The sequence below is a fragment of the Lissotriton vulgaris genome, chromosome 1_2, assembly GCF_964263255.1.
Source record: "Lissotriton vulgaris chromosome 1_2, aLisVul1.2, whole genome shotgun sequence".
NCBI lineage: Eukaryota > Metazoa > Chordata > Amphibia > Caudata > Salamandridae > Lissotriton > Lissotriton vulgaris.
Genome location: NC_141686.1, coordinates 269071830 through 269092809, shown reverse-complemented (window position 1 = coordinate 269092809; position 20980 = coordinate 269071830). Strand labels below are relative to the sequence as shown.

Here is a 20980-nt window from a genome sequence, read left to right as displayed (position 1 = left end):
TTTGCTCTGAGGTTTTACCCTAAGTGCACCTATCTAAGTTAAAAATAGGATCACCTTAGGCTTACAGGGACCGGAGGGAGGAAGAGAACAGTCTCCTCGTTGGAGGCAACCACGTGTTGCGGAAGTGGATCGTGGGAGACATCAGTTGGAGACTAAGTATGTAGAGACGAGTAATGTTGGGTGCTAAGTGCCCCATGTAACTGCAATATGAAGGGATTTAATGTAGGGAGCTGTAACTGAGTGGTTCCAATTACGGATTATTATATTGTGCTGGCACGTAAAGTGGATGCAACAGGGATGGAGACAGGCAGCTTGAGCGTGCTAGGTTTGAAAGTTCGTAAGTCCTTTATGTGAGTGTTAGGTGTGTCCGTTTCTAGCACTGCATGATGCTTCATTAATGTACCAGCTGTGTAGTATTTGAACATGAAAGTACTAGGGATGCAGGCTTGGAGGATTGAGGCGTGCAAGCTTGGTACCATGGAATCTAACATGCCTGACTCTTTTGTGTGTGCAAGCTGGTAACATGGTATCTCACATACCTGAAGATTCTAGTTGTGCAAATGATAACATGGAATCTCACACACCTGAGGATTCTAGTTGTGCAAGTTGATAACATGGAATCTCACATACCTGAAGATTCTAGTTGTGCAAGTTGATAACATGGAATCTCACACACCTGAGGATTCTAGTTGTGCAAGTTGATAACATGGAATCTCACATACCTGAAGATTCTAGTTGTGCAAGTTGATAACATGGAATCTCACACACCTGATGATTTTGTGTGTGCAAGCTGATAACATGGAATCTCACATACCTGAAGATTCTAGTTGTGCAAGTTGGTTGCATGGAATCTCACACACCTGATGATTCTAGGTGTGCCCGCTTGTAGCACGGGAGCTTTCAACGTGAAGATGGTAGGCAGGGATTCCAAGCTTCCCTGTGCCAGGTGTGGGGTTCTTGATATGGCACAACCCAGAATTTGGGCACAGCTCATTACAATAGAGGAGCATTGTAATTCCTAGTGTAGATGGAAATTGGCCACTGTGACGCCATACACCGGGACAAACTAAGAAGTGATAGTACATTCTAGAATGACCATAAAGGTGTATATACAAAGAAGGATAAAGGTACCTCGGAGCCCCATCCAGCCTCTTTAAGTGTCGAACTATATAAAACCTGCTTGACATGCTTCACCACTCCCCTCAGACCCTCTTTGCGGTTTTGAACTTGTTTTCAATAGACTCGCACTTTTCATTGGTGATAAAAACCTTGTACGGTGAATGGACATTTAGAACCCTTGGCAAAATGACAATCTGCCGTGTCGGCGTTCTGCGTTCCCATGCAACAAGACGATTTTTGAGGCTGTTGGTTGATGTCTGCATCCCTCCATTGGCCTTGTGGGGTGGCTCAGTCCGGCATTAGCCTACAGTGGTCTTTAATGTCCCACCAGCCCGGAATGAGGCTAATGTGTATCTTATGATGCTCTCTGTGCTGTACATTTCCACAACTTATCAAACAATGGGATTAGTTAGTACACAACTCTGATTTCGTTGCAAGACCTGAGGGTGTTCATTATGCACACTTTCTTTGAAGCCACTCTACATAACATCACCATTGCAATCAATCTAGAATTCGAACATTGAGAGGCACTATAGAAGGCCACCAACACAAGCAACCTGTGCTCTAATGCCCGCATGCCATGCACAACACACAACTTCTCAAAATATTTAAGTTTTTTCTAAAACGTATGCTCCAACATAGACTTAGTTCTCTTTCACAAGTCAAAATGTACCCCATCATGTCTATAATACCTATGGCAAACCTCTAATGTCACTAAACATACCCTCCGAACAGAAATCCGACAGTCATGCGTCTCCCTGGCTCAACTGTTTCAAACTCAGGAAAACCTTATCTGGCCAAGACAGAAATAAACTGAAAACTAGATTCACATCTGAAACATCATATTGAGGTCTAGCAGGACTAACGCCAGAGCAGCGAGGCAGAGATACTTGAACCGCGGTCCGCGGTGATCTACTCCCGCCGGGACCATGTACTATTAATTGATCTACTCTGCACGAATTGTGAACTACCTTAGCTGCTTCAACCAATACCGCAATACTATGGATTGTGATGAAAATGCAAAATCCAGACGAAGTTGAATGCTAAACCTAGATTAATAAATGGTCTAGCCTTGACAATAATAAACACAGCTCTCGGATCGATTTACTGAGCCTTGAATTTCGAATCTTTTAAATCTGATGGAAATTAAATTCAGCCGTCGGTTTAAGAAAGCTCACCACGTCCTCATGATCTAAAATTGTTTAGATCGAAACGCCGTCGACCCAATCAAGGAAACTCCCCTACCTTACTGTATATAATTTTTCGGGATATACCCTTGTTTGTGACACTTTGTATACAGTTTTATCTTAACTTTTCACTCAGTCACTCTAAGCACTTTGTCACCCGTGTGAGCACCTGAAAAATATGTGTACTAAAAAACATAAAGTATTCTATTTATATGTTACCCTACAAAAAACTTTCTCCCAGTATTGATTCAAGTAACATAGTCATACCCTATTCTACCAGGACCTTTTGAGGCCACCACAAACCATTGTTTTTTTCTTAAAAATAGCAGGACTATTAAGCCTAATACCTTTAATCACTCTACAAACACTGCTTCCTGCTAAACCATTCACCAAACAATGTCTCGCTGAAGTCGTGGTGTATATCAATTGACTGTTCTATAGCCGAAACCATTCTCAAATAACTGGGGTAAGAAATGTGACACCTGGACTACAGTAGCCTCCACGGGACCCATATCCATCTTCATGCATCAACTGCTCCCGATTCTCTAAATACCCCTGTATCTCTTCCTCCTTCCAGGAGCCCAAGATTCATCACGGAGGAGGTTTTCTTGAAAGACTTGAATACGGGCTAGACGGGCAAACTTCCAAACAAAAAGGTTCAACACCCCTGGCGAAACCAGTGGAGTTGATTTCCTGTGTAGGCCGATTTCACTGAAATTCAGAAAGGTTCCTTTATTTCCACTACCAACACTCCTCAGAACTAAAGCAGTGATGTCCTAAAACTTCTCACCAGATTTATTTAACACTTCTCATTTTCATTAAAACTTTCTGGATTCTTGCAAATGGAGGCAACAGGTATCCTCTCAAAAATCTCCAAATCAAAGCATCCACCACACATATGTCTGGATCTGGTCTCCAACTGTAGTATCGACTGTTCGCAAACCAGTCTACTTATCTTAGCCACCATTGTTCCATAGCTCTTTCGAAATGATACTATATCGCTCGTCTTCAATCTCAAATTCCAATCTGCAACCTGATGATCTGTTCCTGCCAAAAATTCCACCTTCAGTGAAAGCCAGCATTCCAAACAGAAGTGCCATAAATCACCTGCCAAGTCTAACAACCAGTTTGATATGTTCCAACCTGAATGACTGGTTTAAGTTACTGTGGATGCGTTGTCCATGAGCGTGAGAACCGCAATCCCTACCAATGAGGCACTTAATGGCCAATCCACAAACAATCTTAAAATCAGACTCACACCCTATTTCATGATTAGTCTCTTTAAACACACCCTTTTCATGCATCTGCATACCCATTCACTCCTCCCCATTGAAATGCCTCATATTAAACAATAGCAACTGCTGGTATAGAACAAATATTGATTCAATAAGATAATCCTTTCATAAACCATCTCAGAGTATCGTGCTGGCTCAAGGACGTTATCTACGGACACGGCTCCAATGTACTTATGCAGCTAATTCTGTCTTCAAGTACGCCATACTAAATACACCGAAAGAACATCGCTCTACCACGAGCCTTATTTATGCGCCTTAGGATTTGCTTCAATTTTCTTTGACATACGCGTCTGAGGATACATTGCATTTCTACACCATATTGCCCTGAAGAAGCCCATGTTTGGGCGAAACGCATTGTCTGGTTTCAACCACACGAAGCACAACCGGGAATAAAAAGAACAGAAAATATTCATCTGCAAATGCTTTTTCTTGACGTGTTCTTGTATACCTAATTGTCTGTTTATATATTGCCTCTCATCCAATCAATTCACCTTTCATAAACCATTTGACGTACCTTCATCAACTTCCACAGGATCCAAACCCGGCCGACCAGCTGGTCCATGCGCTCTTGTATCTTTCTCGTACATGGTGCTCATGACTCGAGCAGTTCCGTAGCCTCTTCTGAAGCTTGTCTATAAAGGTGTGATCCCCTAGTATTCTCCAAACACGAATAAGGAGTACACCCGACTCCACCAAGGGGTGTTCTCCCTCTTCTTCGCCCGCCAAAAGTGCTTTGTGAGCTTGAACTAGAAATGGCTTCACTTGCCGGCTCCATCACGGAGCAAAAACCATGCTTGACTTGGCTAAAAAGGAGTTACTAGAATGACAAAGCAATGTTGCCCCCTCACCAGAATTAGCGGCCTCTGAATCATACAAAAAAGAGGGAAAACGCAGCACTTCCGAGCCTGCCAAACTTGATTAAAAAGCATCTAGTGCTAGAATGCCCCGATCTGGCCTGCAACTGGAATATGTGCTCAGTTGACGAGTCCATTGGATGTGAAGAGTTTCGCCTCTAATGGAGTCCACTCTCTGCACTCCTAGAAAATATGATTTCTTTAAACTCTGATTGCTGCAAACCAAACATTCTGAACCTGCTCCTTGAAACCGTGAATTGCAAATAAACTGGCAGTCACCTCTAAAGCAGGGTGGCTGGAGGGTATAACCACCAATTGCTAGAGCTAAAGAAAAACTGCAAAAAATTCTAAAGGGATTGGGGGGGAAAACTATGATCCACACCTGAAAATCAAGTATAAAACTGCCATAAGAAACTACCACAACAATATACAAATTACTCGGGTGAAGTTCTTCGAAGAAAAAATCAGCCTGGCTCAGAACCCCTTAAAGGAATTGTTTGGGGTAGTTAAGGCACTCCCCACTCCCAACCAGGACCCCCATTCCCTAGAGACCTCAGAGGAGAGGTGTAAAGATTTAGCCTCCTTCTTTCTCTCAAAAGTAACTGACATCTACAGCGCCCAAAGAGCAAGTAGGGAGGCAACCTCAAGGGGGAGGAGGATCCAGAAGAAACCCCTCCGCCAAACACCTTCACCATTCTCCTGCTAATGGAAGTAAAGAAAGCATAGTCTTTGATGGATAAAGTGAAGTCTGGTTCACCTTTCGATCTGCCTCGGCCTCGCATTCTTAAAACAGCGACATCTGCCATCCTTACATCCCTGATAAATGTCATGAACCAGTCTCTGGAGACGGGCATTGTCCCAGCTGCATGGAAACATGCTATTAATAAACCCCTGTTAAAAAAAAAGCTAACGCAGACCCATCACAACTAGCTAACTACCGCCCCATTCCCCTGTTGCCTTTTGTGGGCAAGCCCGTGGAAAAACATGTTAATAGATCATTGGCGGAATTTCTAGAAACAAACCAATGCCTCCACCCAACCCAGGTGGGATTCCGGGCACAACACATCACGGAATCTGCCCTGGTGGTGGTAGTGGAGGAACTTAGGGTATCATTAGATCAGGGGAAATCAGCGGCCTTACTCTTCTTGGACATGAGTGCTGCCTTTGATACGGTAGACCACCACATTTTACGAAGCAGACTCTCGGCCATCAAGATATAGGGAACTACGCTCAAGTGGTTAGCATAGTTCCTGGAGGGACGAACATTTCAAGTTTTAGAGAGTACTACCTTTTCTAAGATGTCAATGAGTTGTGGGGTACCACAGGGCTCCTCGCTTGGCCCAACACTGTTCAATGTGTTCATGGAGCCACTAGCGGAGATTGTCCAAGAATTCAACATCTTCATGACATCCTATCATGCGGACCACACTCAACTGGTGATCTCCCTGGACCCAAAAAACAGTAGGGACTCTGAGAAGATTAGCACCCTGTATAGAGAGAGTCCAGGAATGGATGACAAAAAGCTGCTTAAAATTAAACAAAGACAAAACCGAGCTAATGGTCCTTAGGAACAAGCAAATCCCCAGGCCTTCCATAAGCTAGCCAGAATGTCTAGGTAGCCCTCCTGTACCTAAAGATCTGGGTTTCTGGCTAGACCAGGATCTCTCTATGGTGACACAAGCCATGAAGTCGCAGCAACTTGCTTTGGACTTCTAAGAAGTCTCAGAAAAATCCGAGATTGAATCCCTTTGCAGCATAGGAAGACGGTAGTCCACGCTCTGGTCCCTTTACGGCTGGATTATGGAAACTCACTTTTCCTGGGGGCACCGAAATATGTAGCCCATAGTCTGCAAGTTGTCCGGATGTGACAGCAAGACTACTGTGCAGTGTCCCCGCTTGGGAGTCAGTGAAAACACACCTAAAAGGACTACACTGGCTCCCCATAGAGGCTGGAGTCAAATTTACTGTGCCGATCATGACTAGGGCTCCCGGTTTTATGGTATTTATTTTTTCAACATTTCCATCTGTTTTTATCCATATTTCTTTTTTGGGCATTTTATATATATTTATCTATATTTATTTCGTGTTTTGTGTATAAATAAAGATGAAAAACTACATTTCCATATTTATTTAACTGATCAACGCAAACTCATAATTTGATGTCTGTTGTGTTTTAGCTATTTAAGCTGTCAAATATTACATACCAGTACATCCAGTGGTAAATACTAGCATTACACCATAGATGTATGTCGACATATGCCATTATTTAAAGAAATTCATCCTGTTCCCATGCTGTCCATATTCTCAGCTGCCACCCTATAATTCATCAAAGACAGCACAGAGCGTCCGTTAAAAAGAGCTCCATTTTCTGTATTTATCCACTTTTAAAATTAAATGCAGACATAAAACAGATTATTTTCTGTCTGTATTTATCTGTAAAAATCCGTGAAAACAAGGAACCTTAATCATGACGCTCAAAGCTCTACATAACAGGGGCCCCAGGAAAAAAGAGTCTTATCACCTTACACTCCAAATAGGTACTTGAGATCGAGTTCAGAAGGATTCCTAAAACCAACTAGGGCCACATGGGAGAGGTGGGGAGGAAGATCCTTTTCCCACCAAGTCCCCAAACTCTTGAACTCCCCACCATGCGAATTTCGAATGTTAGTCTAACTGCAGTTCCGTAAAGCAATTAAAACATGGCTCTTTAAACAATACCCCCAAGACCTTCCCAGTCCCATCCAACTAGGTGTCTCTTAGCGCTGGGAAGCCCTCAGGCAGCCTTGAGCTCTACAAATCCTTAATAATAAGAAGAAGAATGTGCCCCGTTGTCTGTGGAGACCGTTTGCCACCTGTTTCCCTTTGAAGTTCTCTCTTACCTGTCCTATCTAGCGTGCCACTGAATCCATATTAAAATCTGGATTCGATCTAAATATTCTTTGTCCATTCCAAACCTCTAGATTCTCTGTCCACCACAAGATTTCTCCCTTGGCTTGTTCTGATAAGCTGGGGTGCATCGGATTTCACCTGTTTGTCCTGCCCCCACCACACCTTGACCTCAGGCGCTAGTGATGTAGTGCACTGGGGTTCATCGGGGTGCACCTGTTTGCCGTGCCCCTCAGCCCCCACCACCGGCGCTAGTGATGTATCGCACTGGGGTGCATAGGTGTTCACCTGTGTGATTGCCTCCCGTCCCGAGGGCCCATTCCCCGTGTAATTGAAATGCGTCCCTCTCTCGGTTTCGGGCCTGAGGTAGGCGCACTCCGCGCTTCCTCGTGGGCACCTGATGGCATGAATTATGGATGAGGCGGATCGAGCAATTCTGTCTTTTTCAATTATGACCCGAAGCAGCGAAGAAACACACAGGAGCGGCGCAAAGGGGGCGACGCACCGGGTCGGAATCAATAAAGTGACACCGAGTCTCTCGGTAAGCTCTGGGGCAGCGGTGAGCAGTGCGTGCACGCGCAGGCTAAGCGTAGGGTGCGTGAGCTGCAGTGAGGTGTGGGGGTGAAAATGTGTGCAGAGCATGTGGGCTGCAGTGAGGTGTGTGGGTGAGAATGTGTGCAGTGCATGTGGGTGAGAATGTATATAGTGCACGTGGGCTGTAGTGAGGTGTGTGGGTGAGAATGTGTGCAGTGCACGTGGGCTGCAGTGAGGTGTGTGGGTGAGTGTTTGCAGTGCATGTGGGTGAGAATTTGTATAGTGCACGTGGGCTGCAGCAGGGTGTGTCAGCGAGAATGTGTGCAGGGCACGTGGGCTGCAGTGAGGTGTGTGGGTTAGAATGTGTGCAGTGCATGTGGGTGAGAATGTATATAGTGCGCGTGGGCTGCAGTGAGGTGTGTGGGTGAGAATGTGTGCAGGGCACGTGGGCTGCAGTGAGGTGTGTAGGTGAGAATGTGTGCAGTGCACGCGGGCTGCAGTGAGGTGTGTGGATGAGAATGTGTGCAGTGCATGTGGGTGAGAATGTATATAGTGCACGTGGGCTGCAGTGAGGTGTGTGGGTGAGAATGTGTGCAGTGCACGTGGGCTGCAGTGAGGTGTGTGGGTGAGAATGTGTGCAGTGCATGTGGGCGAGAATGTATATAGTGCACGTGGGCTGCAGTGAGGTGTGTGGGTGAATGTGTGCAGTGCATGTGGGCTGCAGTGAGGTGTGTGGGTGAGAATGTGTGCAGTGCATGTGGGTGAGAATGTATATAGTGCACGTGGGCTGCAGTGAGGTGTGTGGGTGAGAATGTGTGCAGTGCACGTGGGCTGCAGTGAGGTGTGTGGGTGAGAATGTGTGCAGTGCATGTGGGTGAGAATGTATATAGTGCACGTGGGCTGCAGTGAGGTGTGTGGGTGAGAATGTGTGCAGTGCACGTGGGCTGCAGTGAGGTGTGTGGGTGAGAATGTGTATAGTGCACGCGCAGGCTAAGCGTAGGGTGCGTGAGCTGCAGTGAGGTGTGGGGGTGAAAATGTGTGCAGAGCATGTGGGCTGCAGTGAGGTGTGTGGGTGAGAATGTGTGCAGTGCATGTGGGTGAGAATGTATATAGTGCACGTGGGCTGTAGTGAGGTGTGTGGGTGAGAATGTGTGCAGTGCACGTGGGCTGCAGTGAGGTGTGTGGGTGAGTGTTTGCAGTGCATGTGGGTGAGAATTTGTATAGTGCACGTGGGCTGCAGCAGGGTGTGTCAGCGAGAATGTGTGCAGGGCACGTGGGCTGCAGTGAGGTGTGTGGGTTAGAATGTGTGCAGTGCATGTGGGTGAGAATGTATATAGTGCGCGTGGGCTGCAGTGAGGTGTGGGTGAGAATGTGTGCAGGGCACGTGGGCTGCAGTGAGGTGTGTAGGTGAGTGTGTGCAGTGCACGCGGGCTGCAGTGAGGTGTGTGGATGAGAATGTGTGCAGTGCATGTGGGTGAGAATGTATATAGTGCACGTGGGCTGCAGTGAGGTGTGTGGGTGAGAATGTGTGCAGTGCACGTGGGCTGCAGTGAGGTGTGTGGGTGAGAATGTGTGCAGTGCATGTGGGCGAGAATGTATATAGTGCACGTGGGCTGCAGTGAGGTGTGTGGGTGAATGTGTGCAGTGCATGTGGGCTGCAGTGAGGTGTGTGGGTGAGAATGTGTGCAGTGCATGTGGGTGAGAATGTATATAGTGCACGTGGGCTGCAGTGAGGTGTGTGGGTGAGAATGTGTGCAGTGCACGTGGGCTGCAGTGAGGTGTGTGGGTGAGAATGTGTGCAGTGCATGTGGGTGAGAATGTATATAGTGCACGTGGGCTGCAGTGAGGTGTGTGGGTGAGAATGTGTGCAGTGCACGTGGGCTGCAGTGAGGTGTGTGGGTGAGAATGTGTATAGTGCACGTGGGCTGCAGTGAGGTGTGTGGGTGAGAATGTGTGCAGTGCATCTGGCCTGCAGTCAGGTGTGTGGGTGAGTGTGTGCAGGGCATATGGGCTGAAGCGAGGTGAGTGGGTGAGAATGTGTGCAGTGCATGTGGGTGAGAATGTAGTGAACGTGGGCTGCAGCGGGGTGTGTGGGTGAGTATGTGTGCAGTGCATGTGAGCTGCAGCAGGGTGGGTAAGAATGTGTAGTGAACGTGGGCTGCAGCGGGGTGTGTGGGTGAGAATGTGTGCAGGGCACGTGGGCTGAAGTGAGGTGTGTGGGTGAGAATGTAGTGAACGTGGGCTGCAGCGGGGTGTGTGGGTGAGGATGTGTGCAGTGCATGTGAGCTGCAGCAGGGTGGGTAAGAATGTGTAGTGTACGTGGGCTGCAGCGGGGTGTGTGGGTGAGAATGTGTGCAGGGCACGTGGGCTGAAGTGAGGTGTGTGGGTGAGAATGTAGTGAACGTGGGCTGCAGCGGGGTGTGTGGGTGAGGATGTGTGCAGTGCATGTGAGCTGCAGCAGGGTGGGTAAGAATGTGTAGTGAACGTGGGCGAGAATATGTTGTGCACGTGGGCTGCAGCACGGTGCATGAATAACACTGCTCTACAGGTGGTGTGGGTCTTTCGTGACTGGCTTTGCCAATGTGAACAAACTGCAGTGACTTCGAAAGGTAGGGGAGAACCAGTGAAGGGCATTGCCAATGCATCCCACTCAAGACTCTAGGGTGTGTTTGAGGGTGGGATGCTCGACTGTGTCGCAGGCCGCTGAGCAGTCCAGCAGTAGGAGGCGGGGCCCATCTTCACCATAGTCACCAGGACGTTGTCTGTGAGGTATAAGGGACCAGTTTCCACGCAGAGGGCCAATGTAAAGCCAAAGTGGCGATCCTGCTGGAGATGGCTAGCACTGCTGTGATCTTGGAGTTGAACATAGACCGCTCTTTCAATGACCTTGCAGATACATGGTAGGTGAGCGATGGGCTGGTAGTTGACCAGGTCATCAGCGTCTAGTGTAGGTTTCTTTAGGAGTGGGAAGATCGGACCGGTCTTAGGAGTCTCTGGAAGACACCTTGATTCAGACTGGCATTGTCAATGATGAGAAGGGGTTGGAGAGCGACTCCAGAGAGCGATTTGATAAGATAAGACCTCGGCTTCATCAGTAGTGGCTTTGAGGAAGTTGAGTGTCGGCGAGATCCAGGAGAGAGGGGGCTTTGAAGACTGATTGTTGCGTAATTCTACGGGAATGGGTGGGTTTACGAATCAAAGCCGGCTTGGTGGTGTTGGTAGGCTGTCGCATCGTTGCTTTAGAAGAGGATGATGGCATTGCACTTCTCTGTCGAGCGAGGAATAGGAGGGTCCGACAGGGTGTTGATGCATGGCTTGATGCTCTTGGACAACGTTCTTCTTGTGTTGGTGGCGCCATTGATGGTGCATATGTACTGCAGCAATGTGCACGATGAGGCTATCTGGAGTGCAGCTGCAGTGGTCTCATGGTGAGAATACCTCCGGGCCTTGTGCTGCTGTAAGGTGCATGTGGGCTGCGGTGAGGTGCCTGGGTGTGGGGGTTTCTAGAGCATGTTTGCTACAGCAAGGTGCATGCTTGAGACTATCTATGGTGCACGTGCGCCACTGTGAGGTTCTTGCATCAGGCTCTCTGTAGTGCACATGGGCCACGGCAAGGTATGTGTGAGAATATCTGTAGTGCATGTGCCTTGAAGCACGGGGTGTGATGAGAATGTCTGTAGTCCATGTGCACAACAGCAAGCAGTATGGGTCGGGAATCGGGGTATCCGTAGTGCACGTCGCCTGCTACAAGGTCCATGGATGAGGCAATCTGCAGTGCACGTGGGCTGCTACAAGGTGCATGGATGAGGCAATCTGCAGTGCACATGGGCTGCTACAAGGTGTATGGATGAGCCTAGCTGCAGTGCACGTGGCCTGCTACAAGGTGCATGGATGAAGCAATCTGCAGTGCACGTGGGCTGCTACAAGGTGCATGGATGAGGCAATCTGCAGTGCTCGTGGGCTGCTACAAGGTGCATGGATGAGGCAATCTGCAGTGCTCGTGGGCTGCTACAAGGTGTATGGATGAGCCTAGCTGCAGTGCACGTGGCCTGCTACAAGGTGCATGGATGAGACTATCTGCAGTGCACGTGGGCTGCTACAAGGTGCTTGGATGAGGCAATCTGCAGTGCTCGTGGGCTGCTACAAGGTGTATGGATGAGCCTAGCTGCAGTGCACGTGGCCTGCAACAAGGTGCATGGATGAAACTATCTGTAGTGCACGTGGGCTGCTACAAGGTGCATAGATGAGGCAATCTGCAGTGCACGTGGGCTGCTACAAGGCGCATGGATGAGACTATCTGCAGTGCACATGGGCTGCTAGAAGGTGCATGGATGGGACTATCTGCAGTGCACGTGGGCTGCTACAAGGTGCATGGATGAGACTATCTGCAGGGCACATGGGCTGCTACAAGGTGCATGGATGAGACTATCTGCAGTGCACACAGCCTGCTACAAGGTGCATGGATGAGCCTATCTGCAGGGCACATGGGCTGCTACAAGGTGCATGGATGAGACTATCTGCAGGGCACATGGGCTGCTACAAGGTGCATGGATGAAACTATCTGTAGTGCACGTGGGCTGCTATAAGGTGCATGGATGAGACTATCTGCAGTTCACATGGGCTGCTACAAGGCGCATGGATGAGACTATCTGCAGTTCACATGGGCTGCTAGAAGGTGCAATAGAGGCACCTGGATGAGGACATCTAGTTAGTGGGCTGCAGTTAGGTGTATACATTATTTTATCTCTGATGCATGCATGCACTGCAGCAAGGTGCTCCGAGGAAGCTGCCTGTCATGCACATGTGCCTCAGTGTGCGCGCAGGTATGTGACATGTATGTATGCTGCAGCAGGATGCATGGCTAAAGCAGTCTCTGAAGCACTTGTGCTAGAAAGAGGTGTGCAGCGCATAATCTCCAGATGAGACTCCTACCCCAGATGTGCAGCTTATGATCCCCAGATGAGGCTCTTATCCCAGATGTGCAGCTCATGATCTCCCGGTGAGGTTCCTACCCCAGGTGTGCAGCTCATGATCCCCAGATGAGGCTCTTATCCCAGATGTGCAGCTCATGATCTCCCGGTGAGGTTCCTACCCCAGGTGTGCAGCTCATGATCCCCAGATGAGGTTCCTACACCAGGTGTGCAGCTCATGAACCCCAGATGAGGTTCCTATCCCAGGTGTGCAGCTCATGATCCCCAGATTAGGGTCCTACCCCAGGTGTGCAGCTCCTGATCACCAGATGAGGTTCCTACCACAGGCGTGCAGCTCCTGATCTCCAGATGAGGTTCCTACGGGCGTGCAGCTCATGATCCCCAAATGAGGGTCTGACCCCAGGTGTGCCTGCACACGATTGCCAGACAAGGCTCCTACCCCATGTGTTCCAGCACATCGGCCCCATCATGCTTCACACATGTGCTAAATACATGTTTTATTTTTATAAAAAGGTAAATAAACCTCCTTCTGTCTCCATAATCTCAACAACAAATTGTGGGAATTTCTGTTGGGATGATTGAGAACAAAGGCAGAGGTTACTGAACTTGTTATTAAAACGCTGCATAGAGTTAGCACATTTGTGGAGATTACATTTTTCCTTCACCAGTTATAGTCTCTACTTGGATCATGTTTGTATAAATAGAGAGATAGCCATTGAAGTGTAGGCTAAGAGTAGATACGTCCTGGGGAAGTCTTACAGATATTGTCTCGTTTGATTAAACGTGCTGACTGGAGGACGCTGAGAAAAAAAATGGTGAAAGAAATCACTCATTTCAAACTTGTGTATTTGAGACATCTCATGAACATGTTATTGTGTAATAAATACTGTAATAAACAGTTTGTAGACAACCTTTCAATTAAAGAAGACAGGGCGTCACTCGAATACCCGAACTCTGGAACTATTGGCAAAGACGTTTTTGGGTGCCATGCAAAGCCCTCTGTTGTCATTTTGGTGTAAGGAGGCAGTGGACATTGGCTTATGGCTCAGGTCTCTTTGACGTATCGCCCAACACTGGTTGGCAACGTAGCGTTACGCAAATCCTTCCAATCGCTTTTCTTTACTAGCTGCAAGCACAAGTTAATTAAGCGTCTCCTTCTCGCCCACATAAAGTTTAATGTGCTGGTGTTGCCTTTGAAAGCTTGGGACTCAGCAGATCAGTGTCTGGGCGCCACTATCCACTCCATCATAAGCCGCTTTGTTAATGAGACATGACCATATAGTACGTTTGTTGGTCAATTCCATCCCGAGGCCGCCAGGCACCCGATCATCAACCCAGTTCATTCAATCAACTTTATGAGGCAAGGAACACGATCTCTGAAAATTGTTTAAATTCAGTCTCTTGTGAGCGATGCAAAGCACATGGCAGTGTGCCGGTGATTATAGCTGCTGCCAAGGCAGCCAGAAAGAGAGGATGTGTGTGTGCTGTGTTGAGCTTCATGAATTCAATGCACTCTAAACCTTTAGTTCACTTTCTACCGCAGCGACCATCCGCAGTGAAGTGAAATAAATGAAGGGTGCAATGGGACAAATTAATTTCCAGCACTTGGAAACTGAACCGCCGATTCTCGCTAGCACAACGTCCGACTTTGACAGGGGCCATGTCAGTTCAATATAAACCTTTACTGAGGATGCACTGACAGAAAGAGAGTAGCCAACTTTGAATGTCATTTGAAGATCAGGCGCTCGCTATTAGCATTTCTTCCAGCCTAAGCTAGCATTCCTATGAAGGCATCCACAATGGGCGCCTGAGGGGACCGGTTGCAGACTTCAGCTTTATGACTAAATTTGCCAAGCAGTTATTTTTTAGTTCCTGGCTATCACTTGGGGCGATGAAGTAGTGTGGCTCACTGGTTAGAGGCGGCAGACCCGAGAGCAGAGGACGGCCCGGGACCAGGGTTCGATTCCCGGCGCGGCAGGTTTCTGGACCAGGGTCAGCGGACTCGATAATTCTCTCGCCTCGGTGCCCACTCTGATCAGCGATCACACTCGGCAACTCTGGGCATTAGCTTGCCTCATCTTCACTAACGGCCCCACCAGACCGCCGGGGATGCCTGGTTTCACCCTGGAGATAACCATTAAGGGACCATCTCTCAGGGAAGCCAGGAAGGGTTTCGCAGCGGTCGAAGCGCCTTGGGACCCTCCGGGTAGTAGTGCGCTATATAAATGCCTATACATACATACATACATACATACATACATTTGGTATGCTGCTAAACTCCCAAAGAACACCCATGGTGGCACACGCACAGTTGGTCTCAGCGCGGGGTCGAAAACCAGCATGTTCTTGGCTGGTATTGAAATCAAAGCTCCCTCTCCAGTCCACCACTACTGATCCCAATATGGTCCACACACCCTAGGACAACTGAGAGTGCCAGCAAATCAGCTGCATGGGGCAGATTTCAAGACACTCCTCATTGCTGGTGTCTCGTAATACCTAAATTTCGCTTTGTCATGCCCTATCCCGAGGCATCGGAGGTGCTAAACATGCTTAGCACTACTGATAGAGCTGGCGCTGACAGCACATCATGCTTGCAGAGGGATGTCTCGGATCGCCGATCACAATCCCCCCCCCGCTCCGGAAGGGTCATCCTAACATTGGGATAATTGCCATCTCTGCCTGCGCACCAGCCACATCCTGTTTCCACGGAAACCGCATGCACCATCACCTGGGAATAATGGAGACAGGCAGCTGGAATAAGGTAATATTTGGGGCCAATGGTGTGAACAGGCGCAAAAGGTAGCACTGACCGCCTTGTTTCACATCTGATGAAGATGTCTCGGTGCTGGTGACACGCGGTGTCCACCAGCCAGTTGAGAAGGAAGGGGTACAGCGCAGGTTACCTGCTGGGGACAGTAGTCGTTGACGAATGATGTTTAGGATTTTTTTAATGCTTGTTGTAATCAAGAAATGTACGTGAAATATATGGTAATGTCTTGCTCACAGGCCCCCTGGCGCTTTGTGCAAGTGATCACTCACTGGCTGGTCCATGTTTCCAACCACTACTGTTATTTTACACCCTAAGTGACCTCAAACAATACACATCTCACCAGTCGCCTGCACCACCCATCAGAGATGGCTCAGTGGGTGCATCTCCTACTGTGAAGAGCTGCATGAGCCTTGCAGAACAACGGTGTAAACCCAGAAAGCCCAGACTCAGCCTTTCATTCTTACTAGGCTGATAAACGTAGCACCTGGTGACATAGTGCGGGCAGCATTCCTTTTTTTTTCACTCAGTTTATATGGCGCTAACTTGACCCAAAGGTATCAGAGCGCTTTACATGAGCATCAGTTGCGTTACAGACGGACACATTCATTTTTGTTAGACACGGGGAAATTGTGATTTTGCCCAGAATCACAGGATGTTGAGCGTCTCTGCCGAGGCACGAACCCGGTTCCCCCAGCTTTGAAGTTGACCGCTCTAGCCGTTAGGTCACATCCTCTCCCCCGAACTGTCTGGGCTCTACCCTAACTGATGTTTTCACTTTATTCTTTAGCCCCTTCCCTGCGGGGCTAATTCCCCCGCTGTGCTGGGGGCGGGGGGCACGTGCAGTGCCCCGGTGCTCATGACGAGCTCAGCTCATCATGAGCCATGGTGGCCGTGTACTCATGATGAGCTGAGGTCGTCATGACCACACCCGTTTCATTAGAACGCTCACACAGCAGGGGAATTTGCCAAGCGGGCGAGCATTCCAACGGTCATGACGAGCTTGGCTCGTCATGAGCATCCAAGGTGTTAAAATCCACGCGAATGTTTTTTTTAAATAATTGATTTGACTCCTTGTTTACGGACTGCTGATCACTGCATCTGTGGGTATCTTTCAGCACACTGACTGACTGACCCCAACATTTTGTAATGAAACTAGCTTTGCCGCCTAATCCGTCTCAATTTAGTGCTGCCGAATGTGCATTGACCTCAAGCTTCTGGGTGCTTCTAGGCTCCTGCTGATTTGCAAATGGCGCACAGCGTGGGCCACTCCTGCCCCTGCAGGTTCGAACCCCGCCCCCCTGTCCCTCCCCCCCGCCCATGCACCATAACCTCTTTCAGCTCATCTCGATCAGTGTCGTCTTAAGGACTCTGGGGGCCCTGGGCAAGAAATATATTGGGGACCCCTGTTTGGGACACCCTTTAATGTTATTACTCATTTTAACTCATTGAAGCCAGATGATGCTAAACAAAATTGAATTATATGTTAATGCTATGATACAGAAATATTTAACAACAAGGGGTGGTGATGGACAGAGTTTCTGAATTAAGCAGAATACTCTCACCCAGTCAAGAGATCAGGGCTAGATCCAACACCGTTTTTTAGCTCACTGCACCATCCCAGCTCAGAACCTGGCTATATGCAAATTAGTCTGTTCCTGTCCCAGTGCATGATGGCAACAGGGCAAACCAAACTACCAAGCCAATTCTTACACTGGGAAGGAAACAAGCTTCCGGGGACCGGTTTCTGGCATTTCAGCCGTCGTCGGCCCGGCTTGCTTGAATCCTGATGGTGCAATGAGCAAGGGACTCACATCTGAGTATACCCTTCCACGCTTATGGTGGACAAAATATTTAACAACAAGGGGTGGTGATGGACAGAGTTTCTGAATTAAGCAGAATACTCTCACCCAGTCAAGAGATCAGGGCTAGATCCAACACCGTTTTTTAGCTCGCTGCACCATCCCAGCTCAGAACCTGGCTATATGCAAATTAGTCTGTTCCTGTCCCAGTGCATGATGGCAACAGGGCAAACCAAACTACCAAGCCAATTCTTACACTGGGAAGGAAACAAGCTTCCGGGGACCGGTTTCTGGCATTTCAGCCGTCGTCGGCCCGGCTTGCTTGAATCCTGATGGTGCAATGAGCAAGGGACTCACATCTGAGTATACCCTTCCACGCTTATGGTGGACAAAATATTTAACAACAAGGGGTGGTGATGGACAGAGTTTCTGAATTAAGCAGAATACTCTCACCCAGTCAAGAGATCAGGGCTAGATCCAACACCGTTTTTTAGCTCACTGCACCATCCCAGCTCAGAACCTGGCTATATGCAAATTAGTCTGTTCCTGTCCCAGTGCATGATGGCAACAGGGCAAACCAAACTACCAAGCCAATTCTTACACTGGGAAGGAAAGGAAACAAGCTTCCGGGGACCGGTTTCTGGCATTTCAGCCGTCGTCGGCCCGGCTTGCTTGAATCCTGATGGTGCAATGAGCAAGGGACTCACATCTGAGTATACCCTTCCACGCTTATGGTGGACAAAATATTTAACAACAAGGGGTGGTGATGGACAGAGTTTCTGAATTAAGCAGAATACTCTCACCCAGTCAAGAGATCAGGGCTAGATCCAACACCGTTTTTTAGCTCACTGCACCATCCCAGCTCAGAACCTGGCTATATGCAAATTAGTCTGTTCCTGTCCCAGTGCATGATGGGAACAGGGCAAACCAAACTACCAAGCCAATTCTTACACTGGGAAGGAAACAAGCTTCTGGGGACCGGTTTCTGGCATTTCAGCCGTCGTCCCCCTTTTCTGAATCGTTTTTGGCCACTATAGGTGTGGCAGGGTATGCTCAGACATGAGTCCCTTTCTCACTGCACCATCAGGATTCAAGCAAGCCGGGCCGAAGAAGGCTGAAATGCCAGAAACCGGTCCCCGGTAGCTTGTCTCCTTTCTGGTGAAGAATTGGCTTGGTAGTTTAGTCTGCCCTGTTCCCATGATGCACTGGGCCAGGGACAGACTGATTTGCATATAGCCAGGTTCTGAGCTGGGATGGTGCAGTGAGATAAATAACGGTGATGGATCAAGCCCTGATCTTTGGACTGGGTAAGAGTGGTCTGCTTAATTCAGACACTCTGTTCATCACCACCCCCTTTTCTGATTCGTCATGATACAGAAATAGGCAGAAGTCCAAAGACCAAAAGTTAATTTTCCCAGGGGCCTCTTGGAAGGTGGGGGCCCTGGGTAATTGGCCACTTCCCCCATGCCTAAAATGTCTGATGTCCCTGCTCTGGATCCCACATCCTCGGAATCAGGGAACACAGGTTAAGGACTAACGTTCTAAATAGCAAGGTGGTGGGGTGCCATAGATGCTTACAATGCAAGGGAGGGGGGACACTGAACCAAAGGATAGGGTCCCGGGGAGTCGTAGGGGCTCATAAACCAGTGCCTGTCTAGGCCACCTTCTGCCATCTATAAGACGTTTTATTCCAGCGTCTCTCCTGATTCTCTGCATGTTTGTGGCAGGTGGTACGTCATCGACTTAGGAAGGATGAAGCACAGCACCGCTGATTGATCCATGCAGCAGGTACATTTCTCCACTATGCAACCTTGCAAGAGCATTAGCTGAGTAACCGTCTAAGTTAACTTGTTAATTTCAGATGCATAACCACTCACTCTCAAATTTGACTGGAGCGCAAGCCTACTGAAATGGGTCACCAGCTGAAGGGAGGCGCTCCCCATTAAGCTGTTTAAAGTGCTTAATTTGAGCCTGGGCTTTCCGGTGCTAAGCACCAGCACTTAATTGGTTTCTGGGGCTTAGCACCGGCACCTAGTTGTCAACAGCATATTTAGAACAGTCCACCACATGGTGGCGCTGCTCATCTAATTTAGAGATGAGCAGAACAGCGGTAGTTTGGGGATAAAATATACATTACAATTGCTAATACCTGCCTTCCCAGCCATTCCTTTAGCTTTGGGAACCTGAAATAATCTGAACTGTCCATTTACATGCGAGAGAGATGGTAAGTAGTTGTTTTGATGACCAGGGCGATAGGTGGTGCAAGCTGCAGTGGCTTCCTGGTCAGAGCCCTGGCACTTAATATTTTACAAATTAAGCACGGGCAGCTGTACTTGGTATACCCCAGTGAATAATGTGGGGAGTCCCTGCACAAAGGCGCATGTCCAAAGAAGCTTAACTAGGACTCTCTACCAAGAGGTGTGGCTTAAAACATGTTAACTAAAATCCTGTGCGCCACCCAACATGCCAACAGACCAGTATTTGGGTGCTTTGCTAGGATTTTTCTGTTACTGCAGCCTAACTTGTCACACAGCAACTAGAAAATGTACTTTAAAACAAGCCAGATGTATTGGTTTACCAATGCTTGTTAGCTGTATCAGTAATTTTGTCGAGAATAATTCGAATAGCAAATATTTCAATTCTTAAAATACTAGACTGTGAATAAATCATTAGCAAGGTCTGTGGAGGGGTAATGGATTTTAGAGTGTCTCAGACACTTATTTGTTCCCATTCGCACCACTTTCTTCTGCACTCTCTCACTCTGTTAGCTACTTCATTTCATTCCTTTTACCGCCTTTTTCTTCCTACCCTGTTTTTAAATCCCACATCTGCATAAATCGCACATTCCCACAAGTACCACTGGCACTTATGGGATTATTCTTCTGTGCACTCTGCAGAGAGGCCAATAATTGGATGTGTGTCTAGTCTGTAGATCTTTGTGACCCGCTGACACACTGGGAGAATGTCAAACTGCATTGTGGCACAGCTTCAGTGCCTTCAGGCATGTGCTGTTGTAAACACCCACCCCCAACCTGAACTAACTTTGTCATCTGGAAGTGCTTCAGGTCACAGTATGTGCGTCATACGAGTGATTCGTTGCATTAAAACACATCTTTAGAAACACAAAACCTTAAAAATAAAAAAATAATATTGGGGAATACATGATGAAGAAAAACATGTAAAATGTGAACCGGGATTGCTTTACTGCCTCGCAGTACCTTAAATGTTTTTACAGTCCTTGTTGAAAATTCAGTCCGTCTTTTTGCCAGGAAAATTTAGGATATCCGTATTGTGCCCGTTAAGGACCCGTTTCAAGGATGGGTTTTAATTACTGCAGGTATCAGACCTTGCAGGACCCAGCTCACTCAATGGCCTGGGGTGCTTGTAGCTGGGGTACAACAGAGACCGTCAAGCTTTGACCACCGGTTGCCTGCGTGGCCACTTCTCTTCATGAGATGCCTGGGTCTCCTGGAACGTGTGATCTGTTATTGTACACACATTACCGGAACACCAGTGCCTTTGATGGCGCATCTGTGTTGAAATAATGAGGCTAGTTTCACCGCAACGTGGGCGAGGGGGTGGAAGTTCAGTGCTTACTTTCTTAG

General features: G+C 48.1%; 1 protein-coding gene across 10 annotated transcripts in view; it reads left to right on the top strand.

Annotated features, from left to right (window-relative positions):
* Positions 1-20980, top strand: part of PTPRF (protein tyrosine phosphatase receptor type F) — a 756588-nt gene that overhangs the window by 461801 nt on the left and 273807 nt on the right. The window lies entirely within an intron of this gene.